The sequence below is a fragment of the Helianthus annuus genome, chromosome 4, assembly GCF_002127325.2.
Source record: "Helianthus annuus cultivar XRQ/B chromosome 4, HanXRQr2.0-SUNRISE, whole genome shotgun sequence".
NCBI lineage: Eukaryota > Viridiplantae > Streptophyta > Magnoliopsida > Asterales > Asteraceae > Helianthus > Helianthus annuus.
Window position 1 is genome coordinate 181,855,766 of NC_035436.2, and position 23,618 is coordinate 181,879,383.

A 23,618-nucleotide genomic window follows, 5' to 3' on the forward strand; every position below is an offset into this window, starting at 1 on the left:
ATATTGGCTGCTTCAGGCACATGAAGGGGGTGTGAGATTGTTGATATATATTTTTTTATGACTTAAATTGAAGTTCAAAGTGCTGAATTGTCGACACAGAGGATAACCTGGCAGATCTTTATACTAAAGCATTTGACAGGGCTCGCTTTGAACATTTAGTCGAACTCAACGGGATGAGGAATCCTGAATAACTGGTTTTTCATAAGGATTTTTTGTAAATAGTTTACTGTTTTCTTAAAAATAAAAAACACAAAAAAATTGAAAAATCAAAAACATAAAAACAAAAATAGAAAATCAAAAATGAGATTTCACTGTGTGAAAAAGAAGAAATGATAGTACATCAGCAAGTTAGTTAGACTGTCACACTGAAACTGAATCATAAATTGCTTAAGTGTGATAGCAGCTTCATCATATGATGTACCAGTAGGCAAAAGCATGAAATAATCAACTTACCAATGTGATATAAACTTAAATGAACTGAATTTGAGTGGGGAACATATCAGTGATGTATGGTTTAATGACCTTAATTCTTGCATTGATAGATTGCCAAAATCTGAAGTTTTGGGTCTTTATACTGTTGTTTCAACTAGGGATATCTTGGCTGTCTGTCTGTTAGAACTAAAATTGTACATGACCCCAGGAAAGATAGTCACTTGGAATTAGCTCATTTCTATTTGAATGTCTGTATATTTCCCGATACACACAATTTTGATCTGATTCTGAAATCTTCTCTGAAAAAAGTCGTGTACCTCCTCTGCTGCATCCAGATATATGCTGACCTGGAGGTGCTAGGCAACGACAGCTTCTGCTGCATCCAGATACATGCTGACCTAGCTGTACGTTGTCGCGCTACAGATCTAATACACCCGAAAGAGGCCCTCAAGTGCCCAAAAGAAACCCAAGAAACCTATATCAAACTGAGAAAATCTCATTTGATCTGTATATTATACCATCTCTCCTAAAGATCTATTCTGTTCTCTTCTCAACCTATTCCCAGTTAAGATTTCAGAAATCTGGATTGGACTTGTGAAATATGTGGTAGGGAAGATACTTGCATGATAGAGTGTGCTGTTTATATTTCCAGGATTTGATTAGTATTTATTTGGATGTTCATAGTTAAGCAATTAAAACATGATAAAACAGTTTATATGCAGAACTAGACACAGTCAGGATATCTTAAAGTATGACATCAGTATACTCACCTACTACGATGAATCTTTGTGCATACCTTGATCGTGGGGGTATATCCTGAAGTGGGACACGCTCGTATTTCAGAAAATAAAATTACCTTAACGTATCATATGGTAATGGTACTTGAAATGTTCATGCATTTTGTTTAAGTGGACAAACATACTGGTAATCGTCTTGAACTGTTTTTCACGAAAAATTAAATAAAGAATTATCTAATTGTGTGAAACAGTTTGATTGTGCTGATATGATCTTCTTACCAGTGATTCTCACAAAAATAGAGTGTTTATTGTTTTCGTTTTTTACTCGCTTTCAGAAAAATATAAAAATCCAAAAATAGTGTCATTTTCTGTTTAAAATTCTTAATGTACGGAAAACTATTATTCTTGGAGGAATTGTTACTGATAGGGGGAGACGGTGTTAGTAAGTGAGCTCAAAAATTTTAAAATCTTGCAGGTTGAACAAAATGTTTTGCGTGTTGGTGATGAAATTGAAAATGCTTAATCTGTTATACAGTTTAACTAATCTCTTGAAAAATAAAAATTTATTTAACTTTGTTGAAAAATTCTTATGGTTTCTCGAGATGTTTGTTTTATAGTATACAGATTGAAGCGGATTGTTGCTGAGAAGTTGCTATGAAGTGAGAAGATGAGAGTTTGATTGGATGCATGGTAGAACCTCCTTTCTATATTGCAGACAAGATTGAAGAGTTTGAAGATTTCTTTGCAAATGCTGAACTGGAGTTTACTCAAACGCTAACGTGTTGAAGATTTGGTGATTGGATGCATCAGCTTAGGGGGAGTCTGTTGCTGACAGAAGCTGTTGAAGCTGAAGCTATCCAAAGACCAAAGACAGTGCAAGATTACTTGAAGAGTGCAAGAAGACCGAAGATAAAGTTTTGACTCAAGACAAAGTTTTTATGAAGCTATTGTCAAGGGGGAGTTTGTTGGTGCATGTTTGTGACAACAGCTTAGATTTGGTCTTTGGATATCTTGTAATTAGTTAAATGATAAACGGTTAGCGGGTTTAGCTTTGTATTAGTGTGATAATTAAGTTTGGGCTAAACTAAACCCATTTGGGTCAAGGGGGAACGAATTGGGCTTTGCCCATGTAGGAAACCCTAGCCCACTTGTAAACCTTGTGGTATATAAACAAGGTTAGGCTTTAGGGTTTAGGTTAATCAGTTAATCAGCCAAAACAGTACTTGGAGAGATAGAATTTCGTGATTACTCTAGGGTTTGGACGAAATTCTGGTGGTTAGGGTTTTGATTGATTGTAATACTTTGAGTTTGATAATCAATAGAAAACCCGGTTTGAAAGTGAATTGCTGTTTCTGTTTCTACACGTTTTCTGCTAATTCTGATCAAGAGGATTCCGCACTCTTGATTGGAAAGACGATTCTGTGAAGATCCATACACATCAAGGGGACCTACAACGAACCTGCGAGGCATTCCACCTCGCACAGCTCGACGCCATCATACCGGCACTCATTCGGGCCAAATTCAGAAAATGATCCCAACAACCCGCAACCCTCCTTCATACCTCTACAACGTTCGGTATCGCACCGAAATTTTGACGACCCTACTCCATACTTCAGAGGTCAGTTTAATCCAGCTGACTACATCCAGGAACCTTCAGGTTTTGTTCCACTAGGGCCACAAGATCACTTCTCCGAAGATCATATGGACGAAGATACTGATCCGACAGAACCTGCTCGTGGTACGCCCACGCATCCGATAGAAGTCTCTGATGGGTCATCCTTCCATGGCACACCCTATCAGGGGCCAGATAGTTTCCAAGCGTTGTTTGACCGACATGAGTGGTACTACACGCACCTCAGCAAACATCACAACAACCGCGACATCCGCGAGATCCTTCCGTGGACTCACACTTCGTGGCAGTTACGCCACCACCTCCGCCACCGGTACAGCCAGTAATGCCTGATCCGCCAAGGCGTAGGAGGACAAATGCTCGTATGTCCACACGAGGAGGAAGGGATTTCCACTTCAGCACCCCTCGACACTCTAGTAGTAGCCATTACCCGCCGCTACAAGAAGAAGGACATTCAAGTCCTGTACAGGAGGCGAACTCCGCACCAGCTGCACCAAATTCGCCACCATTTGGGTATAACCAACCCATACCTGCTTACACGGGTCCAACGGCTTACAACCCGTTCGAACCGTCATCGCAAGCACATTACAACTACAATTATGAGCGCGACCCATATGTGGTGTCGGCCAGGTATAATGCACGATATCCCGACGGAGCTCATGGGAACATGGGAGCACCGGACTACTCAGCTCATGGGTATCCAATACCTCCCAGACCTCCAGTTCCGCAGCAGGCGCCACAACCACGTTTCTCTCCTCCTGAACAAGAAGAAATACTCCACCGTTTGAGCCGTGTGGAAAGAGACTTCGAGGAAGAACGTAAGAGCCACCGAGGATTTCTCAAGGGCTTAGCAAGCCTACTAAAGGGCAAGAAGAAGAAACGTGACCATTAGCCCTTATGGTTGTACTAATGTAATGTCTATTTTGAAATAAGTCCCTGCGTGGACACTTATCGTATTTTAGTCCTTACATGGATTTATCCGTTAATCCTTACAAGGACACATGTCGTGTACTAGTCCCCGTGTGGACCTATCTTTTATTTAACCTTTATAAAAGGTATGTACTTGCTATAAAGACCCGTTTAGGGCAATATGTGATTGTATTTGAAACTATGGAAGGTATGTTATGAGTTTTATTTTTTTAATATATATGAAATAAATCAAAAACATTCCTTTTAAATTGATCTGCCTAAATAAGGAATCTTAAGAGTGAAACCTAGCCTGGTGTCTTTTAAGATCCGGCCAAGATGGTACGACCTAATTGAAAGATTCAGATTCACTGTTAACCTCTGTAAGCATGTTAACAATCATGGCAGATGTGATTCGTTAAAATCACACACGTCATTCTTATACAATAATCCTTTAAGGGATTACAAAACCCAAATAAATGATTTATAAATCATGGGTTAAATCATCAATAAAGATAATCATTTATAAAACATCCATTAGTGATGTAGTGCCTACAGGCCAATTTTATAAAACATCCATTAGTGATGTAGTGCCTACGGGCCAATTTTGTAAAACATCCATTAGTGATGTAGTGCCTACGGGCCAACCTTATTAAAACATCCATTAGTGATGTAGTGCCTATGGGCCATAATAATTGTCTTATAAGGACAAAAGACAGTGGTGGTCTATGACTCCCTGTCAGAAAGGGGTAAAATAACTACGGTTCAAACCTCTATGCCTGTGACACCTCGGATCTTTCCGGATAACCTTTCGATGTAACAAACGTGTACGTAATCGACTAACAGTAAAAATGTATGAAAAACTATTTGTTATTATGTGCCGATTTACTTATGTGTATGTATATATATATAAGTGTTATATATATGTGAACCGAAACCTCGACCCGACTCGAGACCCGGAATGGTCTCGAGTGAACAATAGCAATTGGGCCGGTTAAGGCCTTGTAGCCGAAAAACCCAACCCGGAATCCCCACTAGCCCAACTCGGTACATTATATAAACCCAACCCCATCTCCCTTAATCATTTTACACACTCTCTTCTCACACTCTCCTCTCATCTTCTTCACTAAACCCTAAAACCCTTACTAACACCAACATCCACCATCACCTTCTTCCTACTCGGAACCAAGCTCTCGGGCCAACCAACATCAAGAAACTCTCGAATCCTAGTTCTCGGACCAACCACATCATCATCCGGTTAGTGTGTCTTATGTGTTTACTATGATTTTTGCTTTGTGTTAGAATGTGTGATGATGATATATGATATAAATGGTTGGTTAAATGATCTTTTCGCATGATGGTTGATGATTAAAAAGCTTGCTTAGATGATTTAGGGTGAATGATCATGAAATGTATGATATCCGATTTGCTATGATGTTTGGTTAGAAGTTCATGATAGGTGTCATTGATTACATGTTTCGGATTGTTGTTGTCCGGTTATTAATGAGGGTCCGGTTAGATGTTTTTAGGCATAGTTTTTGGGTTTAAATGGTGATGTTACTGATGAGGATTATAGTTGCTGAAAATAGGATTGTTGCTTATGAGATATTTCTTGAATATGTTGATAAAATGAAGAACAGTATGAATGTTGCAAAATATTTTCAAATATGCTGATTTTGATCCAAATTGGTGCACAAACCGACCAAGAAACATGTTTAGTGGCATAGTACAGCATTTACATGAAATAGCAATTCCATTGGGTCGTACACTGCAGGTTCTAGAAGGGATTGCCATGCACGTTATCACGGTTGCGAGTCGCAACCTTTGGTTGCTACTCGAAACCACGCATGACCAGTCGAAACCTCCCAGTTGCGAGTCGCAATCAGCACGCATCAAACCTGGTTGCGAGTCGCAACCACACCTGCTAAGTCGCAATCTCCGGTTACGAGTCGTAACCAAAACGTGACGGACCGAGACCGCAGTTACGAGTCGCAACCTCGGTTGCGAGTCGCAACCACCTTAGTTTCGACTGGGCTGTTTTATGTTATTGGGCCTTAACTGTTTGTCTTGGGCTTCAACTGTTGGGCCTCCTATTGACTGGACTTCATTTTGATCTGCTACTGCATGTATATACGTTACTGTTTGTATTTCTGCCTGTTAACTGTTTGTATGTCTACATGTTACTGTATGTATACGTGTTTACTTGTACCCGACTTGACCCATACTTGGTAACCATGCTAGGACGTGGTAACCAACGAGCTTAACCAAGTAACGTATCTTACCGAGCAACCCAAGGTGAGTTCACAACTTAAAAGCATGCGTCCCGGTGGTTTGGGACACGAGACTGAAACAACCCTATCCCCTTGTAAAGGGGATACCGTCTACATTCCTTCCCTAGTTATTGGGAAACAAACGTACTTTATCTTCCCTTGTATTGGGAAACCCTTTTTAGTTAATTACTGTTTATACGGAATGCAACTAACGGCACTAAACGCAACTCTATCACTCAAGTCCCTACTACATAATACCGATTAGTCGCCGGTGCCAGGCGAACGGGTTATTAGTTGATAGCGCTATTTAGGTCTTACCAGCCTCACACCGTGCCATGGTATGGGATCGGTCGTGAACTAATGTACTCAGGCATCCGTCAATGATGATAGAACATTGACATCGGGGCATCCTGCGGAAACGCAAACGGTTACCTAGTGTTCGGTATTGGAAAAACAGTTTAGTCGCTAACTTATGGGGTAGCTCCCCATGGCATGTATAAACGGATAAAATAACTGGTGAAACGAGTTTTTGGTAATTAAAACTGGACAACTAGTGAACTCACTCAGCATTATTGTTGACCCCTTACTGCATGCTTGCAGGTGGCCAGTGACTGGAGCAGCTGCTTGGGATGTGTAGTGGTCGTCTGCCCGTGTGTTGGGCACTTATCATGCTTACCTTATGAACACTGTCTAAAACTGTTTAATTATGCTTCCGCTACTTTTTACTCTGAACTTAAGACATTGAACTCTAAACTTAACACTTGCTAATCGTATGGTTAGTAAGTATTGCTTTTGTTATCAATTTAATTATTCAGTATAATTGGTGGCTGGATCCTGGTCAGTCACGCCCTCGAAGCGGGTGTTATCCGCGGGTGGAATTTGGGGGTGTGACAGATTGGTATCAGAGCCATTGGTTATAGTGAACTTGGTTTTAAAAAGGGGAAAAATCTTTTTGAGAAAAACCAGACTATAACCCGTGACTCGTGACGACACTACACTCCAAGTACAAGGCTCGACTTATCTGACCTCATAGCTCGGACCCATAGTTACTTGCTCAATTGTTTTATGCTTTCTGCTTTACTATACGTACTAGTTGCCTGATTAGATAGATACATCTTCTCTCTTCTATCTTATTCTCGCTATCACGCACTCATACTATGTTTTCTGGTTATGAAGACAATGAGTGGACGCGGACGAGGAAACGTCAACATGACTCAGGCTCAGTTCACCAGCCTGCTCAACACTGTGGCTGCAGCTTTCGCAGCTCACCCTATAGGTAAACTCGTTGTTTTAGGATGTTTAGATCCTACCGCCACACCGTCTTTTCACCTCTAAACCTGTTTCGCTTCACTCCTCACAACAGGTCAGCCTGCACCTGTGCAACCACGTGTCTGTACCTTCAAGACCTTCATGGATTGCAAGCCTCTTCCGTTCAGTGGCACTGAGGGTGCCATAGGTCTCCTACACTGGATCGAGAAGGTCGAAGCTGTTTTCGCTGTCTGCGAGTGTCCCTCTGCTAATTGGGTGAAGTTTGCTACTGGTACTCTTGAGGGAAGCGCACTTTCATGGTGGAAGGCGCAAATTCAAATGCTTGGTTTGGAGACTGCAAACGCTACTGCGTGGGAAGATTTCAAGGATATGATCAAGGAAGAGTACTGTCACAGGGATGACATCCACAAGCTGGAGAATGAGTACTATGAACTCAAGATGGTTGGGTCAGAGATTGAGACCTACACCAAGCTGTCCAACGACTATGCTGCTCTTTGTCCAAACATGTCTCGACCTATGTATCGAAGGATCGAACTGTACATCAAGGGTCTGGCTCCAGAAATTCGAAGCCATGTAACTTCAGCTAACCACACTACCATTCAGCCGATCGTTCGACTTGCTCACAAACTCACTGATCAGGCTGTGGAAGAGGGCAGGTTGCCCAAAAGGATCAGTGCTGCGGAAGGAAGTTCTAGTGATGGTAAACGAAAGTGGGATGGAAATCAGGGCAAGGATGCTAACCCTACTCAAGCCCCAGCCCAGCAAAGGAAAACTGACAACAACAAAGGCACTCAGCAACAGGGTGGCTACCGGGGAAACTACCCTAAGTGCAACAAGTGTAACAGGCACCACAATGGGGCATGCAACAAGGGTCAGTGTCAGCGATGCCACAAGATGGGGCACGAAGCCAAGGATTGCAGAAGTCAGTTCCCAGCAAGGCAGAATCAGCAACAACCCCAACAGCAACAGCAGCAGGGAAACAACAGAGCTTGTTTTAAATGTGGGGCAACAGGGCACATGCGAAAAGATTGCCCTGAACTGAATCAGAATCGCAACAACAATCAGGGAGCTGGGAACAATGAGCAGAACAACAATGCTGGGAATGCAAGGGGAAGAGCTTTCGTGATTGGAGCTGGAGAAGCAAGGAACGACCCCAACGTCGTGGCGGGTAAGTTCCTACTTGATGATCGTTATGTTTCTGTATTATTTGATTCCGGTGCCGATGCCAGTTACGTATCCCTTCGCATTAGTAAGAAACTTAAGCACTCGCCCGCATTATTAAGTTCTAAGCACGTCGTCGAGATAGCTAATGGTAAGAACGTCGAGGCCACGCACATGATCCACGACTGCACCCTAGAATTGTCTGGTCACACTTTTAGTATCGATCTTTTCCCCGTCAAACTTGGAAGCTTCGACGTCGTCATTGGTATGGATTGGTTATCCAAACATCGCGCTGAGATCCTATGTCAAGAGAAAGCAGTTCGTATACCTCGTCGTTCTGGCCAACCCCTCCTCGTCAAAGGTAACAGAGGTGGAGAAGTCACAGGCATTATCTCGCTTCTAAAAGCCCAGAAGTGTTTACAAAAGGGGCACACCGCTATCCTAGCACTTGTCACCAACACCCACGAGAAGGAAAAGAGGATTGAAGATTTTCCTGTAGTACGCGACTATCCCGAGGTATTCCCTGAGGAACTACCTGGACTTCCTCCTCACCGTCAGGTCGAATTCCAAATCGAGCTAGCTCCCGGAGCAGCACCCATAGCTCGTGCACCGTATCGTTTAGCCCCTGCAGAACTGAAGGAACTCTCTACGCAATTACAGGAATTATTGGATAAAGGATTTATCCGTCCCAGTTCATCACCCTGGGGAGCACCAGTACTCTTTGTCAAGAAGAAGGATGGCACGTTCCGAATGTGCATCGACTATCGTGAGTTGAACAAGGTTACCATCAAGAATCGTTACCCTCTCCCGCGTATCGACGACCTATTCGATCAGTTGCAAGGATCGAGCTACTATTCTAAGATTGACCTGCGATCAGGCTATCATCAGCTGAGAGTTCGTAATGAAGATATTTCCAAGACTGCATTCAGGACTCGTTATGGTCACTATGAATTTCTCGTTATGCCTTTTGGAATGACCAACGCGCCTGCGGTATTCATGGATCTTATGAACCGAGTGTGCAAACCCTACCTCGACAAGTTTGTGATCGTGTTTATAGACGACGTCCTGATCTATTCGAAAAGTCAAGAAGAGCATGAACAGCACCTACGCCTTATCCTCGAACTCCTTCGCAACGAGCAACTGTACGCCAAATTCTCTAAATGTGATTTCTGGCTTCGAGAAGTCCATTTCCTCAGCCATGTGGTTAATAAAAACGGAATTCATGTCGACCCCGCTAAGATCGAGTCGATAAAGAACTGGCCTACGCCTAAGACTCCCACTGAAGTTCGCCAATTTTTGGGTTTGGCGGGCTACTACCGCAGATTCATTCAAGGATTCTCGAAGATTGCACAACCCCTCACGACTCTTACTCAGAAAGGCGTCGCCTACAAGTGGAATGAAGCGCAGGAATCTGCTTTTCAGAGGCTTAAGGATAACCTCTGTAGCGCTCCTATTCTCTCGTTACCTGAAGGTACTGACGACTTTGTGGTTTACTGCGATGCGTCTATTCATGGGCTCGGTTGCGTGCTAATGCAACGCGAGAAAGTTATTGCCTACGCCTCACGACAACTCAAGACGCATGAAAGGAACTACACGACGCACGACTTGGAACTGGGAGCAGTGGTTTTTGCTCTTAAGATATGGAGACATTACCTGTACGGTACCAAGTGCACCATCTACACCGATCACAGGAGTCTCGAGCATATCTTTAGGCAAAAGGAATTGAACATGAGACAACGTCGATGGGTCGAACTCTTGAATGACTACGAATGCGCCATCAAATACCATCCGGGCAAAGCCAATGTCGTGGCAGACGCCCTCAGCCGAAAGGACACTATACCAAAGCGCGTGCGAGCACTGCAACTTACCATTCAGTCTAACCTCCCTACCCAGATTCGAAATGCTCAAGTTGAAGCATTGAAGCCGGAAAACATCCGGGCTGAGTCTCTGCGAGGGTCGAGACAGCAACTAGAACAGAAAGAAGATGGTGCTTACTATGTAACAGGACGCATTTGGGTTCCTCTCTTTGGAGGTTTACGTGAACTCGTGATGGACGAAGCCCACAAGTCCCGCTACTCAGTACATCCTGGTTCGGACAAGATGTACCATGACTTGAAGACGACGTATTGGTGGCCTGGTATGAAGGCCCACATAGCAACATACGTCAGCAAATGTTTGACGTGCGCGAGAGTCAAGACAGAATACCAGAAGCCAGCAGGTCTACTCCAACAACCAGAAATCCCGAAATGGAAATGGGAGCAAATTTCCATGGATTTTGTTACAGGGCTACCTAGATCTCAACGCGGAAATGATGCTATTTGGGTAATAGTGGATCGACTGACCAAGTCCGCGCACTTTCTGGCTATTAAGGAAACAGACAAGTTTTCTACCTTGGCGGAGATTTACTTAAAGGAAGTAGTTTCGAGGCACGGAGTGCCAACCTCGATTATTTCAGACCGAGACGCTCGATTTACCTCGGAACTGTGGCAAGCTATGCACAAATGCTTTGGCTCACGTTTGGATATGAGCACTGCTTATCACCCGCAAACGGATGGACAATCCGAACGTACCATCCAAACTCTAGAAGACATGCTTAGAGCGTGTGTGATCGATTTTGGCAAGAACTGGGAGAAGCATCTACCGTTAGTAGAGTTCTCATACAACAACAGCTACCACACTAGTATTCAGGCAGCACCTTTTGAGGCATTGTACGGTCGTAAATGCCGGTCACCTCTCTGCTGGGCAGAAATTGGTGATAGTCAAATCACGGGCCCAGAGATGGTGGTGGATACAACGGAAAAGATTGCCCAGATCAGACAACGCATGGCGGCAGCTCGTGACCGTCAGAAGAGTTACGCTGATAAGCGTAGGAAGCCATTGGAATTCCAGGTCGGTGACCGGGTTCTACTTAAAGTCTCACCCTGGAAGGGTGTGGTTCGCTTTGATAAACGGGGCAAGCTTAATCCGCGATATATCGGACCATTCGAAATTACCGAGAAGATCGGTAAGGTTGCTTATAGATTGAGTCTGCCTGAAGAACTGAGTGCGGTACACAACGTTTTTCACGTATCCAACCTGAAGAAGTGTTTGTCGGATGAAACACTTGTGATTCCTTTTAAGGAACTGACGATTGACGAACAGCTACACTTTACTGAGGAACCGATTGAGATCACTGATCGAGAGATCAAAATCCTCAAACGTAGCCAGATACCTCTTGTACGAGTTCGTTGGAACTCGCGACGTGGCCCGGAGTATACCTGGGAGCGGGAAGACCAGATGAAGCACAAGTATCCCCAGCTGTTCCCTAACGAAAACCACAGCACTGAAGCTACGAACGAATTTCGGGACGAAATTCCAAACTAACGGGGGGATGATGTGACACCCCGTTGAAACGCTTTCACTTACACTAGCTTGATAGTGGCTGCCTTAACTTTCGGGACGAAAGTTCCTAAAACTTGGGGATAATGTGACACCTCGGATCTTTCCGGATAACCTTTCGATGTAACAAACGTGTACGTAATCGACTAACAGTAAAAATGTATGAAAAACTATTTGTTATTATGTGCCGATTTACTTATGTGTATGTATATATATATAAGTGTTATATATATGTGAACCGAAACCTCGACCCGACTCGAGACCCGGAATGGTCTCGAGTGAACAATAGCAATTGGGCCGGTTAAGGCCTTGTAGCCGAAAAACCCAACCCGGAATCCCCACTAGCCCAACTCGGTACATTATATAAACCCAACCCCATCTCCCTTAATCATTTTACACACTCTCTTCTCACACTCTCCTCTCATCTTCTTCACTAAACCCTAAAACCCTTACTAACACCAACATCCACCATCACCTTCTTCCTACTCGGAACCAAGCTCTCGGGCCAACCAACATCAAGAAACTCTCGAATCCTAGTTCTCGGACCAACCACATCATCATCCGGTTAGTGTGTCTTATGTGTTTACTATGATTTTTGCTTTGTGTTAGAATGTGTGATGATGATATATGATATAAATGGTTGGTTAAATGATCTTTTCGCATGATGGTTGATGATTAAAAAGCTTGCTTAGATGATTTAGGGTGAATGATCATGAAATGTATGATATCCGATTTGCTATGATGTTTGGTTAGAAGTTCATGATAGGTGTCATTGATTACATGTTTCGGATTGTTGTTGTCCGGTTATTAATGAGGGTCCGGTTAGATGTTTTTAGGCATAGTTTTTGGGTTTAAATGGTGATGTTACTGATGAGGATTATAGTTGCTGAAAATAGGATTGTTGCTTATGAGATATTTCTTGAATATGTTGATAAAATGAAGAACAGTATGAATGTTGCAAAATATTTTCAAATATGCTGATTTTGATCCAAATTGGTGCACAAACCGACCAAGAAACATGTTTAGTGGCATAGTACAGCATTTACATGAAATAGCAATTCCATTGGGTCGTACACTGCAGGTTCTAGAAGGGATTGCCATGCACGTTATCACGGTTGCGAGTCGCAACCTTTGGTTGCTACTCGAAACCACGCATGACCAGTCGAAACCTCCCAGTTGCGAGTCGCAATCAGCACGCATCAAACCTGGTTGCGAGTCGCAACCACACCTGCTAAGTCGCAATCTCCGGTTACGAGTCGTAACCAAAACGTGACGGACCGAGACCGCAGTTACGAGTCGCAACCTCGGTTGCGAGTCGCAACCACCTTAGTTTCGACTGGGCTGTTTTATGTTATTGGGCCTTAACTGTTTGTCTTGGGCTTCAACTGTTGGGCCTCCTATTGACTGGACTTCATTTTGATCTGCTACTGCATGTATATACGTTACTGTTTGTATTTCTGCCTGTTAACTGTTTGTATGTCTACATGTTACTGTATGTATACGTGTTTACTTGTACCCGACTTGACCCATACTTGGTAACCATGCTAGGACGTGGTAACCAACGAGCTTAACCAAGTAACGTATCTTACCGAGCAACCCAAGGTGAGTTCACAACTTAAAAGCATGCGTCCCGGTGGTTTGGGACACGAGACTGAAACAACCCTATCCCCTTGTAAAGGGGATACCGTCTACATTCCTTCCCTAGTTATTGGGAAACAAACGTACTTTATCTTCCCTTGTATTGGGAAACCCTTTTTAGTTAATTACTGTTTATACGGAATGCAACTAACGGCACTAAACGCAACTCTATCACTCAAGTCCCTACTACATAATACCGATTAGTCGCCGGTGCCAGGCGAACGGGTTATTAGTTGATAGCGCTATTTAGGTCTTACCAGCCTCACACCGTGCCATGGTATGGGATCGGTCGTGAACTAATGTACTCAGGCATCCGTCAATGATGATAGAACATTGATATCGGGGCATCCTGCGGAAACGCAAACGGTTACCTAGTGTTCGGTATTGGAAAAACAGTTTAGTCGCTAACTTATGGGGTAGCTCCCCATGGCATGTATAAACGGATAAAATAACTGGTGAAACGAGTTTTTGGTAATTAAAACTGGACAACTAGTGAACTCACTCAGCATTATTGTTGACCCCTTACTGCATGCTTGCAGGTGGCCAGTGACTGGAGCAGCTGCTTGGGATGTGTAGTGGTCGTCTGCCCGTGTGTTGGGCACTTATCATGCTTACCTTATGAACACTGTCTAAAACTGTTTAATTATGCTTCCGCTACTTTTTACTCTGAACTTAAGACATTGAACTCTAAACTTAACACTTGCTAATCGTATGGTTAGTAAGTATTGCTTTTGTTATCAATTTAATTATTCAGTATAATTGGTGGCTGGATCCTGGTCAGTCACGCCCTCGAAGCGGGTGTTATCCGCGGGTGGAATTTGGGGGTGTGACAATGCCTTTGATTCTCTGAAATCTCGGCTAATATTATAAAACATCCTCGTGATTAGGCTTTGTGCCGCCAATATTATTGTTATAGCTAAATTAGGATATATTCAAATCTTACAAGTAAGTGAGTAATAAGTTAACCAGATATGGTCTCTGTTACCATGGTTAACGAATTGTCATAAAAGACAATTCCATAATAAACTTCTAAATAAAATTTTGTTATCTTCTGTAACAGATACAAGTTACAATGGCGGATCCCGATGGAGAGAACAGCCATACAAACGAAGATGACTATGATAATGCGCAAGTGCATCTGACAGGCGCACAGTTGAAGGCTCTGATTGACAACGCTGTTCAGGCAGCTCTTGACCGTCAATATACTGAGTCCCAAAGCAGAACTGTATCAAAACCACCCTCCAAACCAAAGTCACAATCCAAACCACTCTCCAAACCCAAGAAAGATGACGACAATCACTCGTCCGCTGAGAACAGTGTTCGTCGTGATAGGGAATATACTGATGCATCTGGTGCCAAGGGTTGCACCTACAAGTACTTCGTGTCTTGTAAACCCCGGGAATTCACAGGGGAAAAGGGTGCTGTTGATTGTATCACCTGGCTGGATGAGATGGACACTATTGTGGACATCAGTGGGTGTGCGGAGAAGGATGTGGTGAAGTTTGTGTCACAGTCGTTTAAGGGCGAGGCCCTAGCATGGTGGAGAGCGTTGGTACAAGCGTCAGGTAAGTCTGCTCTATACAAGATGACATGGGAGGAATTTATTGCTCTCATTAAAGAAAACTACTGCACTCAGCATGAGGTGGAGAAGATCGAGTCTGATTTTGTGTCATTGGTAATGACAAACCTGGACTGCCAGGCCTACTTGACGAGCTTCAATACGATGTCTCGCCTGGTTCCGTACCTTGTGACACCAGAGTCCAGAAGAATCGCTCGTTTCATTGGGGGATTAGAGCCGGCGATAAAGGCTAGTGTGAAGGCCTCTCGGCCGACGACCTTCAGGTCAGTGACTGACCTCTCCTTGTCCCTCACCTTAGATGATGTCCGCCTGAGGACGCTAAGGAGCAAGGAGGCAGAGAAGAGGAAACTTGAGGATGATACCTCACGAAGGTCGGGAAAGAAACACCATGGAAACGGTGATGGCAAAAGAGGGGCGGAAGCAAAGAAAGATGGGCAAGCTGGAGAAAGGCCCAAATGCAAAATCTGCCAAAAACCCCACTCCGGGAAATGCAGGTTTGGGTCGAATTCACAGTCCCAGGCAAAGTCCTTTTCCTGTGGACTATGCAAGTCCAGGGACCATAAGACTATGGACTGCAAGAAAATCAAGGACGCAACCTGCTATGGTTGCAATGAAAAGGGGCATATCAAGAGTAACTGCCCTAAGAATACCAGGAGACCAGAAGAGAGCAAGAAGACGAATGCGAGAGTCTTCCGTATGGATGCAAAGGAGGCTGTGCTGAACGACAATGTACTTACAGGTACTTTTCTCGTAAATAATATATTTGCAAGAGTACTTTTCGATTCAGGCGCTGATAATCCTTTGTAGACCAAAATTTTTGCAAACTATTGATTATGCCTATCAAAACCCTAGATGTGAAATACGAGGTAGAGTTAGCAGACGGCACGATAGAAACCGTCTCCACTATCCTAGAGGGATGTGAAATATCCATTAAGAACCATTCTTTTCCTCTATCTCTACTTCCTTTCAAACTAGCGGGTTTCGACATTGTTCTAGGCATGGACTGGTTATCCCACAACCAGGCCCAAATCGTTTGCAACAAAAGGCTTATAGTGCTAAAGACTCCGAGTGGTGAATCGCTTACCATTCGAGGAGACACGCAGTATGGATTACCCGATGACGTATCTATGCTCAAAGCTTCAAGATGTTTGAAAAGGGGCTGTGTCATTTACATGGCTCAGGTGATAATGGAAGAGCCCAAGCCAAAGATAGAAGACCTTCCTGTTATTTCTGAATACCCCGAGGTCTTCCCCGAAGAACTACCTGGTTTACCACCAGATAGACAAGTGGAATTCAGAATAGATATCATTCCTGGAGCAGCTCCTATAGCTAGAGCGCCCTACAGGCTAGCTCCGACTGAAATGAAGGAATTAAGGACCCAGTTGGATGAACTACTGACAAAAGGTTTTATCAGACCTAGTTCGTCTCCCTGGGGAGCACCTGTCCTGTTTGTAAAGAAGAAGGACGGGTCGATGCGCTTGTGTATCGATTATCGTGAGCTCAATAAAGTTACCATAAAGAATAGATATCCTTTGCCAAGGATCGACGATCTGTTCGATCAACTGCAAGGAGCGAGCTACTTCTCGAAGATCGACTTAAGGTCGGGCTATCATCAGCTAAAGGTCAGAGATGAAGACGTGCATAAGACAGCATTTAGGACTCGCTATGGTCATTACGAGTTTCTAGTGATGCCTTTTGGGCTCACAAATGCACCGGCTGCGTTCATGGATCTCATGAATCGCGTCTGCAAGCCGTACTTGGACAAATTTGTCATCGTCTTCATCGACGATATCCTTATATATTCCAAGAACCAAGCTGACCACGAGAAACACCTCCGTTGTATTCTCGAATTGCTACAGCGTGAGAAACTCTACGCCAAATTCTCTAAATGCGAATTTTGGCTACGAGAGGTTCAATTTTTGGGTCACGTTGTAAGTGAGCGTGGTATCCAGGTGGATCCCGCTAAGGTGGAGGCAGTCATGAACTGGCAAGAGCCAAAGACGCCTACCGAAATTCGTAGTTTCCTGGGGTTAGCAGGATACTACAGGAGATTTATTGAGAATTTTTCGAGGATTGCTGCGCCCTTGACTTCCCTAACCAAGAAGAAAGAAAAGTTCATTTGGGGCCCAAAGCAGCAAGAATCTTTCGAAATTCTGAAGCAGAAGCTAAGCAACGCACCTGTGTTGACACTACCGGAAGGTACAGAAGAATTCGTAGTTTACTGCGATGCGTCACACACTGGCATGGGGTGTGTACTTATGCAGAAAGGCAAGGTGATTGCCTATGCTTCAAGACAATTAAAGGTGCACGAGAAGAATTACACCACCCACGACTTGGAATTGGGTGCTGTTGTATTTGCACTAAAATTGTGGAGGCATTACCTCTATGGTATTAAATTTGTGATTTATTCTGATCACAAAAGCCTTCAACATCTGTTCAACCAGAAGGAGTTGAACATGAGGCAACGCCGTTGGATGGAAACCTTGAATGATTATGATTGTGAGATCAGGTACCATCCCGGCAAAGCGAATGTAGTCGCTGATGCCCTGAGCAGAAAGGAAAGGGTGAAACCTATTCGGATCAATGCCAAGAGCATTGAAGTCAGGAATAACTTGATTGAAAGGATCTTAGCTACACAGCGAGAGGCTGTGTTGGAAGCTAATTATCCTAAGGAAAAGTTAGGAGTAACTGAAGAGCAGTTAACTCTTAGCAAGGATGGAATCCTTAGATTGAACGGACGAATATGGGTTCCTATTTATGGAGGACTACGGGATGTTATCCTCCAGGAAGCCCATAGTTCCAAATATTCTGTCCATCCTGGAGCAGACAAAATGTATCAGGACTTAAAGGCAAATTATTGGTGGATAGGCTTGAAAAAGTCTGTAGCCGCCCATGTAGCAAAGTGCTTGACTTGTGCTCAAGTCAAAGCTGAGCACCAAAAGCCGTCTGGCTTGCTACAACAGCCTGAACTTCCCGAATGGAAGTGGGAGTGTGTAACTATGGATTTCATTACCAAGTTACCCAAAACAAGGAAAGGAAATGACACAATATGGGTCATAGTCGATAGGCTGACTAAATCAGCTCATTTTCTACCCATCAAGGAGACGTATAGCTCCGATATGTTAGCCCAACTCTATGTTGATAAGATTGTAGCCTTACACGGCATACCTGTGTCTATTATCTCCGACAGAGATACCAGGTACCCTTCTCATTTCTGGAAGAGCTTCCAGCAATCTTTGGGCACGCGTTTGAACTTCAGTACGGCTTACCATCCACAGACGGACGGTCAGAGTGAGCGTACCATTCAAACGCTAGAGGACATGCTACGCGCGTGTGCTATCGATTTAGGTGGTAACTGGGATAAGAACCTACCCCTAATCGAATTCTCCTACAATAATAGCTACCATACCAGCATAAAGGCTGCGCCTTTCGAGGCATTATACGGTAGGAAATATAGATCGCCTGTTTGTTGGGCGGAAGTGGGAGAGGTCCAATTATCAGGACCGGAGATAGTTTTCCAGACGACGGACAAGATTGTCCGGATTCGGGAACGTCTCAAAGCTGCCCGAGATAGGCAGAAAAGCTACGCTGATCCGAAGCGTAAGGATTTTCACTTCGAAGTAGGTGAAAAGGTGTTGCTTAAAGTATCACCCTGGAAGGGGGTGATGCGTTTCGGCAAGAAAGGTAAACTGAGTCCGAGATACATAGGACCTTTTGAGGTCATTGAACGTGTCGGATCGGTTGCCTATAAGTTGAACTTGCCAGAAGAGCTCAATGGAATTCACAATGTGTTCTACATCTGCAATCTCAAGAAGTGCTTCGCCGATGAATCATTGGTGATCCCACACACAGATGTGCATTAGATGAGAGCTTCAAATTCGTAGAGAAGCCGTTGTCGATTGAAGATCGACAGGTGAAAAAGCTTCGAAGAAAGCACGTACCGATTGTAAAGGTCAAATGGGATGCCCGTAGGGGTCCCGAATACCCGTGGGAAGTCGAAGCCACAATGAAAGAAAAGTACCCTTATTTATTTGAGTAAATCTCGGGTCAAGATTTATTTTAAGGGGGTGAGGATGTAACACCTCGAAATTTTGTGTCCAATCATGTGTTAACACGTGTCGTTTGTTTACACGTGGCATTGATATTAAATAAAGGACTAGTTTTGACAAACCTTGAAAGTATGTAAATTCGAGGGTTATAAATGTCAAACAAGGGTAAATATACTGTACAGTAACCCTAAATGATACTTGTACCTTAAAACGAATAAATCATGGATCGTACGGAAGCGAAACACGGAAGAAAGTGAGAGATTACGAGCTACAGGGGTTAACTGTGTCAACATGTTAATTATACCACTGAGTGACCCTTTGACGTACCCGAGGCTTTGTAACAGTAAATTACGCTCACCAGAATGCGCTATATAAATTTCGCGAAGTTCCGTTTTAAAACGAGAAAGTTATGATCAAATTCGTATGAGAAGGGTTAAAAGCGTCAATAATATAATTTAAGGCTTTCCGGATAATAAGTAATCTAACCGGGGGCTTAACGATACGGGTAAATAACGCGAGGTCCTTAGTTGTAATTAACCGAGGGCCAAATCGCAAAGTTACCCCTTCAAACCCGAAAGGTCAGGTAATTAATTACCAAGATTTTATAATCATTACAAAAGATTTAAAAAGATATTCATTTTAACCCCTTACGGACCGTAAAGGTTATGCCTTACGGACCGTAAGGAGCGGAATGATTGATTTTGATCCGCCTCTGGCTTACGGACCGCAAGGCCAAAGCCATACGGTCCGTAAGCGATGCCCAGCGACAGAAAGTTGGCTGTTGGCTGTCCAAAGCAGTAAAACATGAAGTAATGGGTTTCTCAGGGTCATGGGTGCCCCCTACTCGACCCATAACTCTCTAGGACACCTGCCATTCATCCATGGTCACTTGTAGAGTGTGTTGTTATGATCTTAATGCCATTCTTACACTATAAATAGAACCATTGTGTGCATAAGTTTCATCACAACTCAAAACACATTCTCTGATCATTCTTGGAGCTTTCAAACCTTCTTCTTTGTTCTCTAAGCAAGCCTAAGCTTCTGTAAGTCATTTATATCCCTTGTAGTTTGATTTTACTTAGTAAGATAGCTAAAAACCAAACCGTCGTAAATACGGTTTGACTTCAAAATAAATCCGTAATGGCTCAGTCTTATGACGGATCAAAAGTAGTTATGAGTTGGTAATTATGTGGGTAATAAACCCCTAAAAGGGTTCCCTCTGATCGCCACTCTAACTAGTTCAAATGTCGAGTCAAACGAACGTTTAAAAAGTCAACAGAAAGCCGTTTTTGCGAATCTTGCATAATCTGTAATGTGTATGCTATGAAACCTGTTTTGATGATCCTAAAACATGATATTAAGTATATAAACTTGTTTACGCTCGTTCAAATCGACCATTTGCTATATTGACCCGGTTCGGAGCCGAATGTCGCAAAAGTTTGACTTTTGCTTTGACTTCAGTTCTGACCCGTTTTAGTGAGGTATAGATATGCCTTAGGACTCTCTTAGGACCAGGTTACATGATGGTATAACCCTCTGTGACCGGTTCATTGTTTGTCCGAGTCTTTTACGCATTTCCGTTAATCGCCTAAAAGTTGACCGTAACACCCTTTTTAAAATAAAACGAGTATTTCGGATGCGTGAACGGACCATAACCTTTCTTACTAAATTATAAGCATGTCCTTAAAGTTTCACGTCAATCCGAGGTCTAGAATGAGAGTTATGCTAAATAGCGCATTTATAAGAAACTTTTGTAATAAACGGCGCAATTAGCATAACGCCTATCTAAACCAAGATTTCGTCACCAAAACTTTTACCCACTGTTATAAAATAATATTTTTGGAATTTTAAAGATTTTTAATAATTTTTACCTCGCTCATAACCTGCGGTTATGGCTACGGTTCGGTAAATACCGAATATGCCCTTTTCGGCCAAAACTTGAGTTCTACAAGGTCTTTTGACCCGATTCCAGTTGCTACTGATTTTAACTAATAAATAAAGTATTTTAAACTTTAAAAACTGTTCGGGAAACTCAGATTTCCTGTAGAACTCGAAAAGCTCTTTAAAAGTCTTTAAAATGACTGAAAAACCCCTACGGGGCGTAATATTAACTTAAACTCGTTACGGGCATCACGGAAGGTATCCTACTGATACCACAACCTCTTTAAGGCATATTGACTTAGGAAATAAACGTAGGACTCTCATGGTTAACCGTTTCGCCTATTGTGCGCACGGTTCGGCTTATGGAATTAGTTTTCATAAATTAGCCGACATGGGTCAAACCATATTATTTTGACCCCAAAATCCAGAGTGTGAACCTTGAACCCATATAAAACAAGTCTTTGAACTTGTTGGGTCGGAATCACACTCCATTCTCGGTTTTCGCCTTTTCGCGCGATTAAACCATATTTATATTTCGGAACCAACCGGTCTAGGCTACGGCCAATATAAAGACCCGTTAGGATTCTAATAGGTTAATTAAAACCTTCGTTCCAGAATAGGAGCCCCAGTAAAAGCTACCTGTGACGTAATCCATTAAGGAATATACTTGCAAAGTTAAATACTTTTAACTTTATTTTCCCTTATACGGGCTTGGGATACGGTATATTAATACCGCTTGATTGAGCATCATATCTTCCATCGCTTAGGTGGTTAATTGAATAATATGATCGGCTCATTTAAACAGTCTTGTTACTTAAAAGCCTTTGGGGGGTTAATGACCATTGTCCCGGATATCCTTGGCATCATTCGAAGTAATGGCCACGACCTCGACATCCCGGTGTAGGCGTACACCCGGTATATTATGTCGACATTATTATTAAAAGACGTAGCCGTTGGTTTACCCACCACGGTTTTACGCAATGTGGTGTGTCTATTGATCTTTAACCCGGACAGGATCCGGGCTACTGAACGCATAAAAGGAACATGTAATTCGTTCACAAGATTTTAATAATTTTCCCAAGTTATAAAAGAGTTTGTGCCTTGTGCATTCAAATCAATTTTAATAAACATTTTCAAATGTGTCAGTTGAACGTATTTACCAGTGTAAACTGACGTATTTTCCCAAAAAGATTAAGTGCAGGTACTATACGTAAATCGGCTGGTAATAGCTCTCTAGCATCACGAATAGTCTCGCAAGCTTGATGCTGTTTCTGACTGAACAATACTTTATTTTTATTTTTGATCCCCTGTGGATACAATTCGACTTCTGTAATACACTTGATATTACATTCAAAGGTTGAATTATATTTATCTTTATGCTTCCGCTGTGCATTTATATAATTGTGTGGTTTGACTATATTGTTGCCAACTACGTCACGGTAATCCCCCACCGGACCCACCGGTGATACACGTGGAAATCGGGGTGTGACAGGTTGGTATCAGAGCCAACATTGAGTGAATTAAACACTATCCTAATGTGTTTAATCTCAGTGACACAATTGCACATACTTGAGTCTAGACAATAACATAGGACAAATTCGGATTAATACTCCTTTTTGTCTTTATTTTCATTATGATTTTTAATAAGTTTTGAAGCAGGAAAATGCCACCTGTAATCTTCCGAGGACGAGGAAGGGGAAGAAGAGGCAGAGGAGAGATCGTTACTCATCACGATCACGAAGCCGGGCCTTCAGGTACGCGAGCTCCTTCAACCACGAGGAGTGAAGAACCGCAAAGGCGAAGAGACCTTTACGAACCTGCGAGGCATTCCACCTCGCACAGCTCGACGCCATCATACCGGCACTCATTCGGGCCAAATTCAGAAAATGATCCCAACAACCCGCAACCCTCCTTCATACCTCTACAACGTTCGGTATCGCACCGAAATTTTGACGACCCTACTCCATACTTCAGAGGTCAGTTTAATCCAGCTGACTACATCCAGGAACCTTCAGGTTTTGTTCCACTAGGGCCACAAGATCACTTCTCCGAAGATCATATGGACGAAGATACTGATCCGACAGAACCTGCTCGTGGTACGCCCACGCATCCGATAGAAGTCTCTGATGGGTCATCCTTCCATGGCACACCCTATCAGGGGCCAGATAGTTTCCAAGCGTTGTTTGACCGACATGAGTGGTACTACACGCCACCTCAACAAACATCACAACAACCGCGACATCCGCGAGATCCTTCCGAGGACTCACACTTCGTGGCAGTTACGCCACCACCTCCGCCACCGGTACAGCCAGTAATGCCTGATCCGCCAAGGCGTAGGAGGACAAATGCTTGTATGTCCACACGAGAAGGAGGGGATTTCCACTTCAGCACCCCTCGACACTCTAGTAGTAGCCATTACCCGCCGCTACAAGAAGAAGGACATTCAAGTCCTGTACAGGAGGCGAACTCCGCACCAGCTGCACCAAATTCGCCACCATTTGGGTATAACCAACCCATACCTGCTTACACGGGTCCAACGGCTTACAACCCGTTCGAACCGTCATCGCAAGCACATTACAACTACAATTATGAGCGCGACCCATATGTGGTGTCGGCCAGGTATGATGCACGATATCCCGACGGAGCTCATGGGAACATGGGAGCACCAGACTACTCAGCTCATGGGTA